Consider the following 18309-nt stretch of genomic DNA (forward strand, 5'->3'; position numbering starts at 1 on the left):
AATGATTTTATATTTCTATACATTATGTATATTATAATTTTAATTTGATATGTACATAAAAATATCTGGAGGGATGCAGAAGAAATATAGGAATGTGGCTAGATAGGTATTATGGAGACATTTTTTAAACCAACAAATATCTGGACATCCCATCTACCATAAGCTTTATTTTTTTGTATATATGAAGAAAACAAATTATTTAAAAGTTTTCAATTTTTTTATAATCTACTCTACAAAAATAACAAAAATAACGCTCACAGCTAGGCAAATGAGATCCTTTCCCATAGTTGAATATTTTGAGCTCCTTTTCTTTTGTTTAAAAAGACATTTTTGTACTTTTACTCTTGATTTGACTTGTCACTGGCTAATTACATTGCTTTTGCTTCTCTTCCTCAAGTTTTCAACTTCTTGTGTATTTGTAATGCCTTGATATAACAGGAATAAGATTCAGATGTATGTAAATTATATAGAAAATATTTCCTAAATTTCTACACAACTTCTCTTATTTTGTATCCTTCTAAGTCAGCCATCCATTAACGTTTTATACAAAATTTTTTATGGCGTATTAACTCAAATCATGCTGCTATCATTGGCTGCAGATGAGGTAATGGGAAGGATACCGCTTTTTCACATCAGATGGGTGAAGCGCTGCCATCATACCAAGATTTGAAGGAGGTGCATCTCACCTAATAGCATAAAAACCCAGACACCATGCTTGTGAATGACAGAAGGGTCAGCGACCATGTCCTTCCACGATCCTGGTCTCTGCAACACTCAGGGTCTCTCTGTCCTGTATTTGTACAGATGTAATTATCTGGGAGTGGACAAAATAATTCTACTCTTTATGAGATATTAAATGTCCACCTGCTATTTCAATTTAACAATATTTTTTAGAGAGAACAACTTTCTAATGTTATTATCTGATATGAGGCATATTGAATAGCATTAGAAGAGATCTTTTTCCTGATCTCCATTACAGCAAGGTTTGGAATGAAGTAGGGAACCGTGTATAGTAATCTCAGAAATCCCTACAGAAGTCTTTGAATACATTGAAATGTCTAAACATTTTATCTTGCCGGCCACAGCAAGTTTCACATAGAAACTACTGAAGAGTCAGCTGTCCCATTCTTATCAATGAATAGGAATACACCTTCTTGGCCTTCTTCAGAGGCCACTCTGACTGATGCCAGCCAACCCATTCATTCATGCCTGATGCGGTGGTGTGGTGGCCTGTGGTGCAGAGGGCAGATGCCTGGCTGAGACTCACTTCGCTATGACCAGAGATGCTGCTAGGGATGGATCTTAACAGGAACCCCTCCAGCAGTTGGCCACCATCAATTTGCAATCGGTTGTTTGGCAACAACTTCTTATGTTTGACCCAACTTTTCCTTCTTCATATAACCCTCTTATGTTGAATTCTAGCCTTCAAAAATAAAGAAATGGGCAATACCCATTTTGTAAGCGCACATTGGCCTCTCTCATATCTATATTTAAATAGTCATTGAGGAGCTGGTGTTGTGGCATAGGAGACCAGGAAGGAGTTCCTGGAACCTGACTTCAGCCTGTCCCAGATGTGCCTGTTTTGGCTTTTTGAGGAGTGAACAGGTGAATGGAACATTTCTCTCTCTCTCTCTGTCTCTCTCTCTCTCTCTCCTTCCCTTTCTCTCTGTTGCTCTGCCTTTCAAACAAATAAATAAGTCTTTAAAAAAAATCGTTATTGATTCTATGTGTTCATTCTTCTTTGCCCCGTAGATTGCTTTGGTCTTGATCAGCCTTCCTTAACATCACTGCATTTTTTTTTGCCTGTAATTCGAACACCATTGAATTCATTTCCTGTGCTACTCTTTGAGTTATATTTTGAAGAGAAATAACATTTCATTAATGGGTTTAACAACTTCTAAACTGCTGAAGAACGAAGTCCAAATTTCTTGTTGGGAACTTTACATCATAGTCCTTTACCGTCCAAGTCTTCCTAGTCTCTTCCATATGTCTTTTGCTGCTTTCTGAAATAGAGTATATAGAGTTGTCCCTCCTTACCCACAGGTGATTTGCTCCAAGATCCTCAAAGGATGCCTGAAACTGCAGATAGTATCAACCCTTATGTATACCAGGTTGTTCCCTATACGCCTTGCACATTGCCACATGGCACTAGATTTACACTATATTTTCAAGTCAGAGAGAAAAAGGGGGAGAGGGAATGAGAGAGAGAGAGTGAGCTCTCATCTGCTGGTTCACTCACTAAATGTCTATGATTATTGGACTGAGCCAGGTTGAAGCTGGGATCCAGGAGCTCAACGCACGTCACTCACATGGGTAGACTGAACCCAATTACTTGAACCATCCCTGTTTCCTCCCGGGATCTTCATTAGCAGAAAGCTGGAATCAGGAGGAGGAGCTGGGTGTTATTGAACTCAGGTACTTTGATATGGATCGCAGGCATCTTAACCACTATGTCCTTTCATATTTTATGCCCCGTTGTCCTTTACAACACTACTTTTGCACTTTGAGGCTATTCCTAACTAAAATGAGGGTTACTTGAATACAAGTGGAACGATACTGTGGCAGTTGGTCTGATAACCTAGATGGCTATCAAGTGCCTAACTGGCTAAGGTAGCATATATAGTGTGAATACAGTGGACAAAGAGATAACTCACATCCCAGGCAAGGCTGAGCAGATCAGCACTAGATTTCATCATAATATTAAGAACAGTGTGCAAGTAAAAATTGTTTATTTCTGGAATTTCCCATTTAATATTTTCCAACTATGGTTGACTATGGGTAAATGAAACAGCAAAAAGCAAAACCACAGGCAAGAGGGGACTGCTGTATTTTCTGCTCTCCTGACCTGACACGTGCAGTTCCCTCTGCCTGTACTCTCCACCATCCGTTCTTACCTGGTCAGTGCCTATATACCCTTCAGGTCTGCTAGCACTACTTTTGTGGGCACTTCCTGGATTACCCACATTGTCCCTCCAGAGGTGGCTTCTCACACCTCCTACTCCTACCCTCACTGCAGACTTCTGTCTCCCAGGAAATCAGAATGAAATTCCAAAGTATCTCTGAATCAGATTCTACAGAGCCTGGCTCAATACAATTTTTTTCAATCATACTTTTACATATTTTAAACAAGTTCACATGTCTTTCTAAGTTGATTGATCTTTTCACAAGAAAAAAACTGGAGCTTTATAAAATGGATCTATTGTTTTGGTTATTATTTTAAAAATTTGAGGCCAGCGCTGTGGCATAGCAGGTAGAGCTGCTGCCTGCAGTGCTGGCATCCCATATGGGCGCTGGTTTGAGACCTGGCTGCTCCACTTCCGATCTAGCTCTCTGCCATGGCCTGGGAAAGCAGTGGAGGATGGCCCAAGTCCTTGGGCCCTGCACCCACATGGGAGGCCTGGAAGAAGCTCCTGGCTCCTGCCTTTGGATCGGCGAAGTTCTGGCCATTGCGGCCATCTGGGCAGTGAACCAGTGGATGGAAGACCTCTCTCTGCCTCTGCCTTTCTGTAACTCTGCCTTTCAAAAAAAAAAAAAAAAAAAAACTTATAAAAATTTGCATGTGTATTTTAAAGTTGTTTTTATTTAGGGGTGGGCATTGGTGAATTGAGATGTTGTTTTGCATGTATGCATCCCATATTGAAGTGCTTGGGTTTGAGTCCTGGCTATCAAAGTGCCTTGGTTCAAGTCCCAGATCAGCTTCTGATTCCAGCTTCCTGCCTTCTACCCTAGAAGACGGCAGGTGAAGGCTCAACTAGTCGGTCCCTGCTGCCCATCTAGGAAACCTGGATAGAGTTTCAGGTTTCTGGATTTGGCCTGGCCCAACCCTGACTACTTCATGAATTATTTATTTATTTATTTATTTGACAGGTAGAGTTATAGACAGTGAGAGAGAGAGACAGAGAAAGGTTTTTCTTCCGTTGGTTCACTCCCCAAATGGCTGCTATGGCCATTGCTGCGCTGATCCGAAGCCAGGAGCCAGATGCTTCTTTCTGGTTTCCCACATGGGTGCTGGGGCCCAAGCACTCGGGCCATCCTTCACTGCCCTCCTGGGTCACAGCAGAGAGCTGGACTGGAAGAGGAGCAGCTAGGACTAGAACCCAGTGCCCATATGGGTTGCTGGCGCCACAGGTGGAGGATTAACCAAGTGAGCCATGGTGCCGGCACCTATTACATGAATTTGGAGAATGAATCAGCAGATGGGAGATGTCTCTGGCTGTCTCTCAACTGTCAAAAAAATTAAATAAATATTTTCGAAATTATTATTTGAGAAGGGGGGGAGAAGAAAAGGGGGAAGATAGAGAGAGAGATAGAGCACTTCCATTTGCTGGTTCACTGTGGGGAGCAACTCGGACTAGACTGTTACTGGGATTAAGACTTATTCTATGCATCTGCTCTCCCACAATATGGCGCTGAGAAGGGAGTAACAGCTTCTACACAGCTGCCTCCAGTTCAACCAATAAACTGTAGGACCTGCTCCTGATTGGAGGAGAGCAGCGTACTCAGCGTGTGGGTAGCAGAGTTGGGATTGGTGGAAGAGGACTATAAAGGAGGAGAGAGACAACATGCACCAGGAACATCTACGAGGAACACCTGTGCAGCCCCTGAGAGAGCCGGCCTGCGGTGTGCCACTCCCCTGCCGAAGTGGGGAAAGTGGCAGGGGGCCCGCCCCTCCACGGAGGTGGAGGGACGGTAGCCAACCCGGGAAGAACCAGCAGCAAACCCGGGGAGGGCCGAGCAGACAAAAGAACAGCGCAGGGTCCTGTGTCGTTCCTCCACGAAGATGGGGAGCGACAGTTCACTCTCTAAATGTCTTCAGTGAAGGCTGGGAGGATCCAGTAAGTTGGGTGGAAGGGACCCAACTACTTGAGCTATCAACCCCTGCCTCCCAGGGTGTGCTGGTTTGGAAATGGGGGAGCTGGGACTCAAACCAGGCATCCTGATATGGGATGTGGGCATTGCATGCACTGTCGTAACGGCTGCGTCCACCCCACTTTTTTTATTTTTTATTTATTTTTATTATTTTTTTTATTTTTTGACAGGCAGAGTGGACAGTGAGAGAGAGAGACAGAGAGAAAGGTCTTCCTTTGCCGTTGGTTCACCCTCCAATGGCCGCCACAGCTGGCGCGCTGTGGCCGGCGCACCACGCTGATCCGATGGCAGGAGCCAGGTACTTCTCCTGGTCTCCCATGGGGTGCAGGGCCCAAGCACTTGGGCCATCCTCCACTGCACTCCCTGGCCACAGCAGAGAGCTGGCCTGGAAGAGGGGCAACCGGGACAGAATCCGGCGCCCCGACCGGGACTAGAACCCGGTGTGCTGGTGCCGCAAGACGGAGGATTAGCCTAGTGAGCCGCGGCGCCGGCCCCACCCCACTTTAAATATTTTTATTTATTTATTTTTTTTTTATTTTTTTTTGGGGGGGGGGGGCTCTGGATCTTTTTGCTGTTACTGTCTTTTTTTTTTTTTTTTTTTTTTTTTTTTTTTTTTGACAGGCAGAGTGGACAGTGAGAGAGAGAGACAGAGAGAAAGGTCTTCCTTTTGCCGTTGGTTCACCCTCCAATGGCCGCCGCGGCCAGCGCGCTGCGGCCGGCGCACCGCGCTGATCCGATGGCAGGAGCCAGGAGCCAGGTGCTTTTCCTGGCCTCCCATGGGGTGCAGGGCCCAAGCACCTGGGCCATCCTCCACTGCACTCCCTGGCCACAGCAGAGGGCTGGCCTGGAAGAGGGGCAACCGGGACAGAATCCAGCGCCCCGACCGGGACTAGAACCCGGTGTGCCGGCGCCGCTAGGCGGAGGATTAGCCTAGTGAGCCGCGGCGCCGGCCCTAAATATTTTTAATTGATAAATCTACTGATATTCACCTTCAAATTGTGGTTTTTTGTTTGCTTTTCTGCTAGGCAGGTTTTTTTTTTTTTTTCTTTCATTTGTGATTTTATACTTTCCTTTTCTTCCTTTGGTCACATCAAGGTGTGTTTATTGCTTGGAATGTCATCATATTAATGAAATGCTTTTATACTCTTTAAATATCACAGTGACTATTCAGTTAGTCTTTTTTTTTTTTTTTTTTTTTTTTTTTTTTTTTTTTTTTTGACAGGCAGAGTGGACAGTGAGAGAGAGAGACAGAGAGAAAGGTCTTCCTTTGCCATTGGTTCACCCTCCAATGGCTGCCGCAGCCGGTGTACCGCTGATCCGAAGCCAGGAGCCAGGTGCTTCTCCTGGTCTCCCATGCAGGTGCAGGGCCCAAGCACTTGGGCCATCCTCCACTGCCTTCCCGGGCCACAGCAGAGAGCTGGACTGGAAGAGGAGCAACCAGGACAGAATCCGGCGCCCCGACCGGGACTAGAACCCGGTGTGCCCGTGCCGCAGGTGGAGGATTAGCCTATTGAGCCGCGGCGCCGGCCTTCAGTTAGTCTTAAGATTTTTTTTAACAAGTCTTAAAATTTTAATACCAAATTCTTGAAGCATTACACTTTTGCTGCTTTTAACATCAGTAAAATATTCACTATCATTCTACTTTATATCGATAATATTCTTAATATTATCAGGAAAACAAGGGTGAATGAGTCTCATTACAGCATTAAGTCCAGCCAGATCCTAAAATGGTCACATGAGTTTCTGGTACCAAAGCAGTTACTACTTAGGTTGCAATGGCTGAATAATAAATGCCATTTCCTTTAATCTCATTTTTCTAACCATATTTGATGATGAGTCTGTAAGAACTCAAAAACTAATGCTATATCTACCTTCAGTACTTCCATTGGTTTCAAATGTAAAAATACCCAAAGCTGTGACCAATTTTGGGGCTCAGAAAGTGATGTCTTAAAGTATAGTGCTTTTGATACTAATGTAAGTTTCTTTTTTAAAATTATCATTATTATTTGACAGGTAGAGTTATAGACAGTGAGAGAGAAAGAGAGACAGAGAGAGAAAGGTCCTCCTTCCTTTTAAGATTTAGGGAGGAAAGAGAGAGAGAAAGAGAGAGTATGACAGATCTTCTACCCACTGGTTCATTCCCCAAATGGCTGCAACAGCCAGGGCTGGGCCAGGCCAAAGCCAGGAGCCACAAACTCTGTCTGTGTGATCCACATGGGCACAGTCCCTCAGCCATAATCTGCTGCCTTCCCAGAGAGGCTTTAGCAAGGAGCTGGATTGGAAGTGAAGTATCTGAGACTTGAACCAGCACTACATCATGGGATGCTGGCATCCCAAATGGCCACTTAACCTACTCGGCAACCATGCCAATCACTCCTCCCCACCTCCATTTTTTTTTTTAAAGATTTATTTATTTGAAAGGTAAAGTGACACACAGAGAGGGAGAGGCAGTGAGAGAGATTTCTTCTATTTCCCAATTCATTCCTCAAATGCCCACAACAGCTAGGCTGGGCCAGGCTGAAGTCAGGATCCAGGAAATCCATCTGGGTCTCCCGCATGGGTGGCAGGATCCCAGTGCATGGAGTATCATCTGCTACCTCCTAGGGTTTGCATTAGCAGAAAGCTGGATTGTGAGCCGAGGTGGGATTTGATCTCAGGTACTCCAGTATGGTATGCAGGGTCCAAGCAGAGGCCTAACTTGCTGTGCCACATGCCCAGTCCTTAACCTCCTTATCTGTACAGAGAGTGGACTAAACGTCTAGTCTTCTGTAGCTGCTTCCTTCTGGGAAGAGACAGTGGAACCCTAGAACAGAAGCATAAAAGTCTCTGTCTGTTCTAGTGACTGGTAAGGATTTGGTCCTTTTGATGGAGGAATGGGTTTGAAAGTGCTGAGCTAGCATCACTTTGATATCCCAAACACTTTGAATTAAAGGGCACTGCAAGACCTTCAAAGCTGCCTTATAATCAGTGTCTCTCTCGTCTCCCTTTGCTCCTGGCCTTCAAGTGCAGAGAGGGGAACCGTCTGATGGAATGAAGTTCTTGCAAAAGAAAGGCAGTTTTCTTGGACCCCCTCCCCAACATCTCATGAACCAGCGAAGGTCTGAAGTCCTTTGAAGTCCTCTTGTCTACCCAAAGATTGGATCTACTGTAGAGCAACAATTCCCTTCAATCTTACTGAGATTTTGTTGACTAAGGAAGATTAAATTCCCATAATGGAGGAAGGAGAAGAAAATGCAATATCTCATGAGAATCCAGAAGAACTTTGTCTCAGATAACAGTCTGTTCTGCAGGCTTATTTCTTCCCCTAAAAATCATGCACTCCCTGTAGAAGTCAGCACGTTGTTACTACAACAAAATACCCGAGGGACTACCTATGTAAAGTGAAAAGGTATATTTAGCTCACGGCTTTGGAGGCTTAAGTCCTGGATAAGGCAGCGCCATGGGTTTGGTATCTGATGAGGTCAGAGGCTGGCAAAGGCAGAGTGTGTGCAGGTATTATGATGCGGCAGGTGAAGCCACAGCTGGCGATGCTCATATCCCACAATCAGTTCAAGTCCTGATTCAGTTTCCTGCTAATGTGCCTGGGAAGGCAGTGGAAGGTGGCCCAGGTGCTTGGATCCCTGTCACTCATGTGGGAGACCCAGATGGAGTTTGTGGCTCCCTGGCTTTGGTCTGGCCCAGCCCTTGCTGTTTTTGGCATCTGGGGAATGAATCAGCAGATGGGTGATCTCTCTCTTTCTCTCTCTCTCTTTCTGTTGCTCTTCTCTCTCTCTCTCTCTTTCTCTCCTACTAATATCTTTCAAGTAGATGAAAATAAGTAAACATTTTTAAAACTTGCTACTCTGTGGAGACAGCACAGTCATTGACTCTCACAGCGTAGGGTTTTGTGTAGGATTACAGTCTGCTCATAGATGAGGTTCCTGTAGGGCCAGCTTGGCACACCATTTCTCAGCATGACCCAGGCAAAAGGCCTCTTAAATCTGTGATGCGTGTGATGACAAAGCAACAGTTTGATGAACATAACAAATATGCCATTTGACATAAGTGGACCCCTACTATTCACAAAGTTGCCATTTAAATTGATCAACCTACTGCGATAGATTACATGATGATTTTTTTTTTTTGGTATCCCTCACAGCTCCCAGGATAGTAGTGCTTAATAACTATGTATGAAAAAATATAGAGAAAAAGAAACAGGGGTGACTTGACATAAAAGCCCTATTTCAGGCCTGCTCTGGGCTCAGGACCTTGTTGCTCTGCTCTCACAGCCAGGGGCTCTGACTACAAACCTTGTGCTGCAGTCCTTGGTTTGTGGGCCAGTGTGGAATGGCTCGCTCTCAGGATCAAACAGAATTCTTACTAACACGCAATGATAGATAAAATCTTCAAAAGCACTTCAAAGCAACCGGGAAAGCTGGGACCTGCTATGGCAAGAAACAGAAGAGCTGGCGCCCTGAGCTCAAGGTGAAATGAATTCTTGGTTGAGCAAGTGATGGAAACTGACCAAGCTCCCTAGCCTAGGAGAATCCCAGCACATAGGAAAGTTGGTTAGACAGATCCTAGGGACTGTCCTCTAGTCTTGCACTACTCTGCTCAGCACACAGGGATCAGCTAAGCTGGTGGCCTATCCTGAGAGAGGGCCATGTGCATGAATACTGCTCAAAACTCAGCAATCCTTGGCTTTACAGTAAGCCTTTTCAAGAAAGGAGTTGGTCATTATTTATTTGAAAGGCAAAGCGAGAGAGAGAGAGAGAGAGAGAGAGAGAAAGACAGCTAAAGAGAGAGAGACATCTTCCATCTGCTGGTTCACTCCCCTAATGCCACAACAGCCAGATCTGGGCCAGGCCAAAGCCAGGAGCCAGGAACTCCATCCAGGTCTCCCAGGTGGATGGCAGGGGCCTAAGTACTCCAACCATCACCCACTGCCTTCCAAGCACATTAGCAGGTAGCTGAATTGGAAGCAGAGCAGCTGGGACTTTAAGTGGTACTTTGATATGGGATACAAGTGTCCCAAATGGCAATTTAACACAACACTACAACACCCACCCCTACAGTGTCCAGAATCATTCTCAGCCTTTTTTTTTTCTATTGCAATCACTGTTGCTATTATAAGTACTATCATCATTTATGAAGGGAATACAATGCACCATTGTTCTAAGACCTTACTGTGTATTAAACAACTTAGTTGTCATTACTACTGTTATTCCAATTATTATGTTTTGATTTATTTGAAAGGCAGAGAGAGAGAGAGAGAGAGAGAACTTACATCACCTGTTTCACTCCCCAAATGGCCTCAACAGCCAAGGCTGGGCCAGACTAAAGCCAGGAGCCTGGGACTCCATCCTGATCTCCCAGATGGGTGGCATGAGCCCAAGAACTGGGGCCATCATCAGCTGCCTTTCCAGGCATATTAGCTGGAGCTGGATTGGAAGAGGAGCAGTAGAGCTGGAACCAGCACTTCAGTATGTGATGCTGGTGGGGTTAACTTGCTGCACCACAATGCCAGCACTTGTAATTCTAATCATTCTTTAAAAATGTATTTATTTGAAAGGCAGAATTACAGAGAGAGAGGAACGATGAAGGGGAGGCATGGAGGGAGGGGGAGAAAGAGAGGGAGAGGGAGAGAGAGAAGGAGAGAGAGAGAGAGAGAGAGAGAAATCTTCCATCTGCTGCTCTACTCCCCAAGTGGCCAGAATGGCTGGGACTGTGCCAGGCAGAAGCCAGCCAGGAGACAGGATCTTCATCCAGGTCTCCCATGTGGGTGCAGGGCTCCTTTCGTTACTTTCCCAGGCAAGTTAGCAGGGAGCTGGTCTGGAAGTGGAGCAGCTAGGACATGAACTGTTGCCCATATCGTATGTTGGTACCACAGGCAGTGACGTAACCCACTATGCCACAATTCCTCCCTGAATTCCAATTATTAAAAGGAAACTGAGGCAAAGTGAAGTTATTTAGTTTGCCCATAGTGGCACAACCATTAAGTAGGAGAACTAGGATTCAAATTGAGTCAATCAGATTCTAGGACTAAACTCTTTGAAAATATTTATTTATTTATTTTAGAGGCAAAGAGAGAGAGAGAGAGAGAGAGAGAACTATCATCTGTTGTTTCATTTCTCAAATGCCTGCAACAGCCAGGGCTGGGTCAAGTGGGAGCCAAGAGCCAGCATCTCCATCCTGGTTTCCCGCCTGGGTGGCAGGAGACCAAGTCCTTGGCCTATCGTCTCTGCCTCTCAGGTACATTAGTAGGGAGCTGGATCAGAAGCAGGGTAGTGGGGCTTGAACTGGCACTGCAATACGAGATGTGGGCATCTCAGATGGTGGCTTTGTCTGCTGTACCACAACACCTTCCCCAGCCCAGGATTTTAAAAGTGCACCAAGAGACAGGTTCTTTTATGTGTTACTGGTGGGTGTGCAAAAGCTACTGCCCATATGGAGGTGCATTTGGCACTATCTAGTAAAACTACATATGCATGTACTCCTTGATCTCCCAGTTCAACTCCAAGGACTCTATTTGAAGAAATACCTCACGAAATGTCAAACAGCATTGACTCAAGGTTATTCACTGTGGCATCATTTATAATAACAAAATATTGGAAATAGCCTAAATTGCTCATTCATATAAGATTGGTTGAATAAATTATGTGACATTTACCTAATAGAGCGAAGCCTTAAAAAAGAATGAGGCAGGTCTTTATAAAATGAGGGATATATTATGAAATTGAAAAATGCAAGGTGCAAAAGACAGTATGTGACATGCCACATTTTGTAGATGTAAGAACAGGAACATGAAGGGGTATTCCCTATAATGTGTAAGAAGTACTTCAACAAATCAGTGAGAAAAAGACTAACAAGTCTTCCAGAAAATGGAAAAGAATATGAACTGACAGTTCATTGAAAAAGAACTACAACTAACCCTTCCACATATGTTCAACATTATTTATAGTAAGAGCTCTGCAGATTGGAAGCCCACAATTTCCATAAGAGTATGCAGGAGAAATGGCGGAGAGAGCAGTAGCAGTGAACAGTGTGTTGGTGTCCATTGTAAAAACCTATGGAGGGGCTGGCGCTGTGGCACAGTGGGTTAACGCCCTGGCCTGAAGTGCTGGCATCTCACATAGGCGCTGGTTCTAGTCCCGCTGCTCTACTTCTGATCCAGGTCTCTGCTATGGCCTGGGAAAGCATAGAAGATGGCCCAAGCCCCTGAACACATGTGGGAGACCTGGAGGAAGCTCCTGGCTCCTGGCTTTGGATTGGCACAGCTCCAGCCATTGTGGCCATCTGGGGAGTGAACCAGCGGATGGAGGGCCTCTTTCTGTCTCTACCTCTCTCTGTAACTCTATCAAATAAATAAAACATAAAATCTTTAAAAAAAAAAAAACCTATGGGAAGTAATTTGGCAGAATTTTGTAAATTAAAAGAGCATGGACGCCGGCACCGCGGCTCACTAGGCTAATCCTCCGCCTTGCGGCGCCAGCATACCAGGTTCTAGTCCCGGTCGGGGTGCCGGATTCTGTCCCGGTTGCCCCTCTTCCAGGCCAGCTCTCTGCTGTGGCCAGGGAGTGCAGTGGAGGATGGCCCAAGTGCTTGGGCCCTGCACCCCATGGGAGACCAGGAGAAGTACCTGGCTCCTGCCATCGGATCAGCACGGTGCACCGGCGGGAGCGCCATTGGAGGGTGAACCAATGGCAAAAGGAAGACCTTTCTCTCTGTCTCTCTCTCTCACTGTCCACTCTGCCTGTCCAAAAAAAAAAAAAAAAAAAAGAGCATGGACCCTTTGTGATGTGTATATAATAAGTGCTTACTGTGTTACAGTCTCTTGTGCTGGAAACACAGAAATAACTGCATTTCCCAGTGAACTTGAAGTGTGGTAGAGCCATGTGACTCGTTCTAGCCAATGAAATAAGGGTAGAAATACTTTGTCACTCCTGGCATGAGGTTTTCTCTCTCTTTTACCTGCTGTAATGATAATGAGGGCTATGGGGTCCACTCACTCGGTGTTGGCACTAGGGGGTGGAGCCTGTGGCAGCCTGGGTCTCTGAGAGACTTTGTGGAGTGGAATCTTACTGCCAACCCTCATGGAAGATGTAGTAGGAACTGGAAGACTTCTGGTATGTTAAGCCACTGAAATTTGAAGGTTGTTTTTTTGTTTAGCAAAACCTAAGGTACTTAATATAATCAGCGACCCTGCTTTAGGGATTTAGCCTGAAGACAACAGGATAAAATTATGTCTACAATATTATTTATTCAAGTGCTGTCTGAAATCTAATTGTGTGGTAAAGAAGAAATTGTTAGCATAAATTACAATATACCCGTATAGTGGAGTACTGTAGACAAGGTACTTCAAAGTTTGTAGAGGGGCAGATGTTTAGCTTAGTGATTAAGATGTTGGTTAGGGCCAGCGCTGCGATTCACTTGGCTAATCATCCGCCTGCGGCGCTGGCACCCCAGGTTCTAGTCCCGGTTGCGGCGCTGGGTTCTGTCCCCGTTGCTCCTCTTCCAGTCCAGCTCTCTGCTGTGGCCCAGCAAGGCAGTGGAGGATGGCCCAAGTGCTTGGGCCCTGCACCTGCATGGGAGACCAGGAGGAGGTGCCTGGCTCCTGGTTTCGGATCTGTGCAGTGCGCCAGCCCTAGTGGCCATTTGGGGGGTGAACCAATGGAAGGAAGACCTTTCTCTCTGTCTCTCTCTCTCTCACTGTCTGACTCTGCCTGTCAAAAAAAAAAAAAAAAAAAAAAAAGTTGGTTAGGATGCCCACATCCCACAACAGAATATCTGGGTTAGATTCCTGGGTTCTGCTACTGACTCTAGCTACCTGATAATGCAGCCTCTAGAAGGCAGCTGTGATGGCTCAAGTAATTGGGTTCTTGCCAACCAGGTGGGAATTCTAGATGGAGTTGCCAGCTCCCATCTGTGGCTCTAACCATATCAGGCATTTGGGGAGTAAATCAGTGAATAAGACCTCTCTCTCTCTCTTTTTCTCTCTCTCTTTCTCACTACCTCTCAAATATATTATTAAATTTTTTTAAGAAAGTGTCAAAAAATGGAATTTAAAAATGAGGTTAGGAGTGGGCGTTTGGTGCAACTGTTGATCCACTGCTGGGATACCTGCATTCTATACACTGAAGTGCCTGGTTGGAGTCTTAGCTATTCTACAGATCCAGCTTCCTGCAGGTGCACACCCTGGGAGGTGGCAGGTGACTGCTGAAGTGCTTGGGCCCTTGCCAACCAGGTAGGAGACATGGATGGAGTTCCTGGCTCCTGGCTTGGCCTGGCTCAGCCCTGACTGTTGCAGGCATTTGAGAAGTGAACCAATGAATGGAAGATCTCTTTGTCTCTGTCTCTCTGCAATTCAAATACAATGAAAATAAATAACTAAATTTTTAAAAGATGAGTGTATTTTGGTGCAAAAACTATTAAAATCTGTAAGTCCTTCCATAATACTGATTTTTTCATGAGCTCTTTGACATATCTGCAAAACAGAACCAAAAAGTTTTCAATGGAAATAGGGAATGTTACATGAAAAATCAAGATACACAATACATATAGTACACTATGTTTTGTGTAATAAAAGAGAAAAACACATATTTATAATGTTTAATATGCAAAAAGTATATACCTGCACAGAAAAAAAGAGGACTAGTATGATGGGTTACCTGTGGAGGAGACTGGGAACTAGGATCGAACCAATGCATTTTTTTTCCTTGTATGTTGATTTTTGAATAGTTATTCTTATGCAAAAAATAAAAAGCATACTAAAACTAAATGTGAGGATTCTTTACAAAATTTGTGGAACAATGGAATTTACACATAAGTTTATTTTGGTACAAAAAAGTGTACATGCAGTTTTTCATAAAACACATTTTCTGGGGCCAGAATTGCTGGCATTCCATATGAGCGCCAGTTCAAGTCCTGGCTGCTTCACTTCTCATCCAGCTCCCTGCTAATGTACCTGGGAAGGCTGAGGAAGACAGCTCACCCATGTGGGATACCCTGATGGTGTTCTGGGTTCCCAGCTTTGGCCTGAACCAGCCCTAGCCATTGTGACCATCTGGGGAATGAACCAGTGAATGGAGGATCTTTCTGTCTCTCCTTTTTTCTCTGAAACTCTGCCTTTCTTTTTCTTTTCTTTTTTTTCCTAAATATTTATTTATTTGTTTAAAAGACAGAGTTATAGAGAGGCAGAGGCAGAGAGAGAGAGAGAGAGAGAGAGAGAGAGAGAGAGAGAGGTCTTCTATCCGCTGGTTCACTCTCCAGATGGCCACAAGCCGGAACTTCGTGGATCCAAAGCCAGGAGCCAGGAGCTTCTTCTGGGTCTCCCACATGGGTGCAGGGGCCCAAGCACTTGGGCCATCTTCTACTGCTTTCCCAGGCCATAGTAGAGAGCTGGATTGGAAGTGGAGCAGCCAGGACTCAAGCCTGTGCCCATATGGGATGCTGGCACTGCAGGTGGTGGCTTTACCCGCTATGCCACGGCACCGGTCCCTCTGCCTTTCAAATAAATAAATAAATCTTAAAAAAAATTCCCACATTTTCCATAAACTTTTTTAAGACTCTGTATGCATGGATTTCAGACTTATTTTTTAACACCAAAATAAACTTAGTCTTAAATTTTATTTTTCTATGAAGTTTTTGAAGTGCCTGTGAAATGAAATTGCCTAAAGGAATCTTGGAATTATGTTTCTCACCTGCATGGCCAGGGATCACATCTCACTGCAGCTGCAGCCACATCTCACTTAAGAGGATGAGTCATTTCCGGGGCACACAGCTCCCCTTTCTCTTTGCCTTCTGCCTGCCTTTTATGACCCTGATATACTCTCTGGGGCTTCCTTCTGATTCACCCAAGTAGTATTCTGACATCTATGTCCACCAGATTCTTTTTATACACTCCCACTGCTATATTTATTATGTTAAATTAAAGTGATCCTGTTTACACATATGTCTCCTCCTCTAGACAGCAGAACTGTCTGGTTCATTTTTCCAACCCCACGGCCTAGAACAAGGCATGAGACAGTATTGACATTTAATAACTTCATCATTAAGTGTTCATTAAAGTGTTCATAAGTAAAGAGATGAATAAAAATGAAACAACATAGAATACATCAGGTTTGGAAAGTCTTTCTATACCTCTTGCCACAGCCCTTGGGCAACCTGATTCCTCTACCTCACTGATCCTTACAAATGTAATCTATGTTTGCCTTTATAGTGAAAAAGGCTGATATGGTTCAAGTCATTCCATGGTGGTAAGTTTCCAATGTTATATTTTTAATGTTATGTTTTTCCAATGTTATATTTTTAATTTGATTAATATTTATTAGACTAATTCTACTCTAAAGCAATACTTTCTTTTTTTTATTTTTTATTTATTTATTTATTTTTTATTTTTTTTTTTGACAGGCAGAGTGGACAGTGAGAGAGAGAGAGACAGAGAGAAAGGTCTTCCTTTGCCGTTGGTTCACCCTCCAATGGCCGCCGCGGCCAGCGCGATGCGGCCGGCGCACCGCGCTGATCCGATGGCAGGAGCCAGGAGCCAGGTGCTTTTCCTGGTCTCCCATGGGGTGCAGGGCCCAAGCACCTGGGCCATCCTCCACTGCACTCCCGGGCCACAGCAGAGGGCTGGCCTGGAAGAGGGGCAACCGGGACAGAATCCGGCGCCCCGACCGGGACTAGAACCCGGTGTGCCGGCGCCGCTAGGCGGAGGATTCGCCTAGTGAGCCGCGGCGCCGGCCAAGCAATACTTTCTTTTAAAAAGGAAACAAAACTGGCGCCGCAGCTCACTAGGCTAATCCTCTGCCTGTGGCGCTGGCACCCTGGGTTCTAGTCCCGGTCGGGGCACCAGATTCTGTCCCGGTTGCTCCTCTTCCAGTCCAGCTCTCTGCTGTGGCCCGGGAAGGCAGTGGAGGATGGCGCAAGTGCTTGGGCCCTGCACCTGCATGGGAGACCGTGAGGGGGCACTTGGCTCATGGCTTCGGATCGGCGCAGTGCCAGCCGTAGCGGTCACTAAGGGAGTGAACCAACGGAAGGAAGACCTTTCTCGTCTCTCTCTCTCTTACTGTCTAACTCTGCCTGTCAAAAAATAAATAAATAAATAAATAAATAAAAACCTGTAAACTTAAGACACAATAATAAGCAGGATAGAGATAGTCTGATCGTTTTTCTAAAGTGATTTTGATTGCATCAGTCTTAGTTACATTTCCATTAGATTACATGTCATAAAATTATATTTAAGCTACTAAAATATAAATTCATAATTACTCAGACACATGATCATTATTCCTAAAAAGTTACAAAATAACATCGAGTCAAAGTTGCAAAATAGGGGGCTGGTGTTTGGCCTAGTGGTTAAGACATTGATCAAGATTCCTGCATCCCACATTGGAGTGCTTCAATTTGATGCTGGTTCTGCTCCTGACTCCGGCTTCTGTCCAGTCCAGTGCAGACCCTGGGAGGCAGCAGGTGATATCTCCAGTAGTTGGCCACCCGTGTAGAAAGTGGATTGAATTCCTGGCTTCTGGCTTTGGCCCTGGCCCCAGCATGCATTTGGGAAGTGAACCAGGAAAAGGGCGCTCTGTCTCTGTCTCTCTGCCTCCCAGATTTAAAAAAGTAGCAACATGTGAATTTTTTAATAATTCAGTTTTGGGACAAATATAATATAAATAAAAGCAATAAGAATGATATAAATAAACATAAAATATATGAAGTTTAGCCTATGTACTAAATAAATTACAAGGAAATTCAACATTATTTCATTTTATTTAATCTTTTAATCATTGGGGTGCTAAGAATAAAATGAAATAAAATAAAGCTATAATCTTTTAATCATTGGGCTGCTAAGTAGCTTTAACCCCACTTTATAGGTAAGGAAATTGTTATTCAGAAAGAGAAAGTCACTTTATTTTTAAAATTTTTATTTATTTGAAAGTGGGAAGAGAGATCGATCTTCTGTCTGCTGCTAGTTTCCTCACCAAATGCCCATGGCTGGGCCACATTGAAGCCAGGAGCCTGGGACTTAATATTTATTTCTCATGTGGGTTGCATGGACCCAAGCATCTGAGCCACCAGCTCAGGGTGTGCATTAGCAGGAAGCTGGAATTGGAAGCATAACCTGGACTCAAACCCAGGCACTCTGACATAAAGTGTAGGTGTCCCAACTGGAGTCTTAATGACTACACCAAATGCCCACATCAAGAATGATTAGTTTGGATGATAACACAGCCAGGAAGCTGTGGCTATGAGGCTGGAACCTTGGAATGTCCTTTCCACAATTCTATACTTTCTTCCAATGTAGCTGGTTCCAAGCAGAGTCTTAGGGGTTTATGCTTCAGGAGACCAACTAGCACATCGACAGTGGGATGCAGAAGGCTTGCAAGGGAAGTCAGCTTGCTTCTGTGTCTCTCAGTAGGTTCAAGTGCTACTGTCTCTTCCTGGATGCACTAGTAGCTTTCTGTC

At 44.7% G+C, this 18309-nt stretch overlaps 2 protein-coding genes and 1 non-coding gene across 30 annotated transcripts in view; 1 reads left to right on the forward strand and 2 right to left on the reverse strand.

The window, feature by feature from the left end:
• The window catches only part of DLGAP1 (DLG associated protein 1), a 1071624-nt gene that overhangs the window by 117174 nt on the left and 936141 nt on the right, over positions 1-18309 (reverse strand). The gene's annotated exons all lie outside the window — the stretch shown is intronic.
• Positions 1-18309, forward strand: part of LOC108177130 (uncharacterized) — a 69609-nt gene that overhangs the window by 38898 nt on the left and 12402 nt on the right. The window lies entirely within an intron of this gene.
• On the reverse strand, positions 631-734 carry LOC127492569 (small nucleolar RNA U13). Its single transcript, XR_007922079.1, has one exon. It is a non-coding gene; the product is annotated as a small nucleolar RNA U13 (small nucleolar RNA).

Source organism: Oryctolagus cuniculus, chromosome 10 (genome assembly GCF_964237555.1).
Source record: "Oryctolagus cuniculus chromosome 10, mOryCun1.1, whole genome shotgun sequence".
Classification (NCBI taxonomy): Eukaryota; Metazoa; Chordata; class Mammalia; order Lagomorpha; family Leporidae; genus Oryctolagus; species Oryctolagus cuniculus.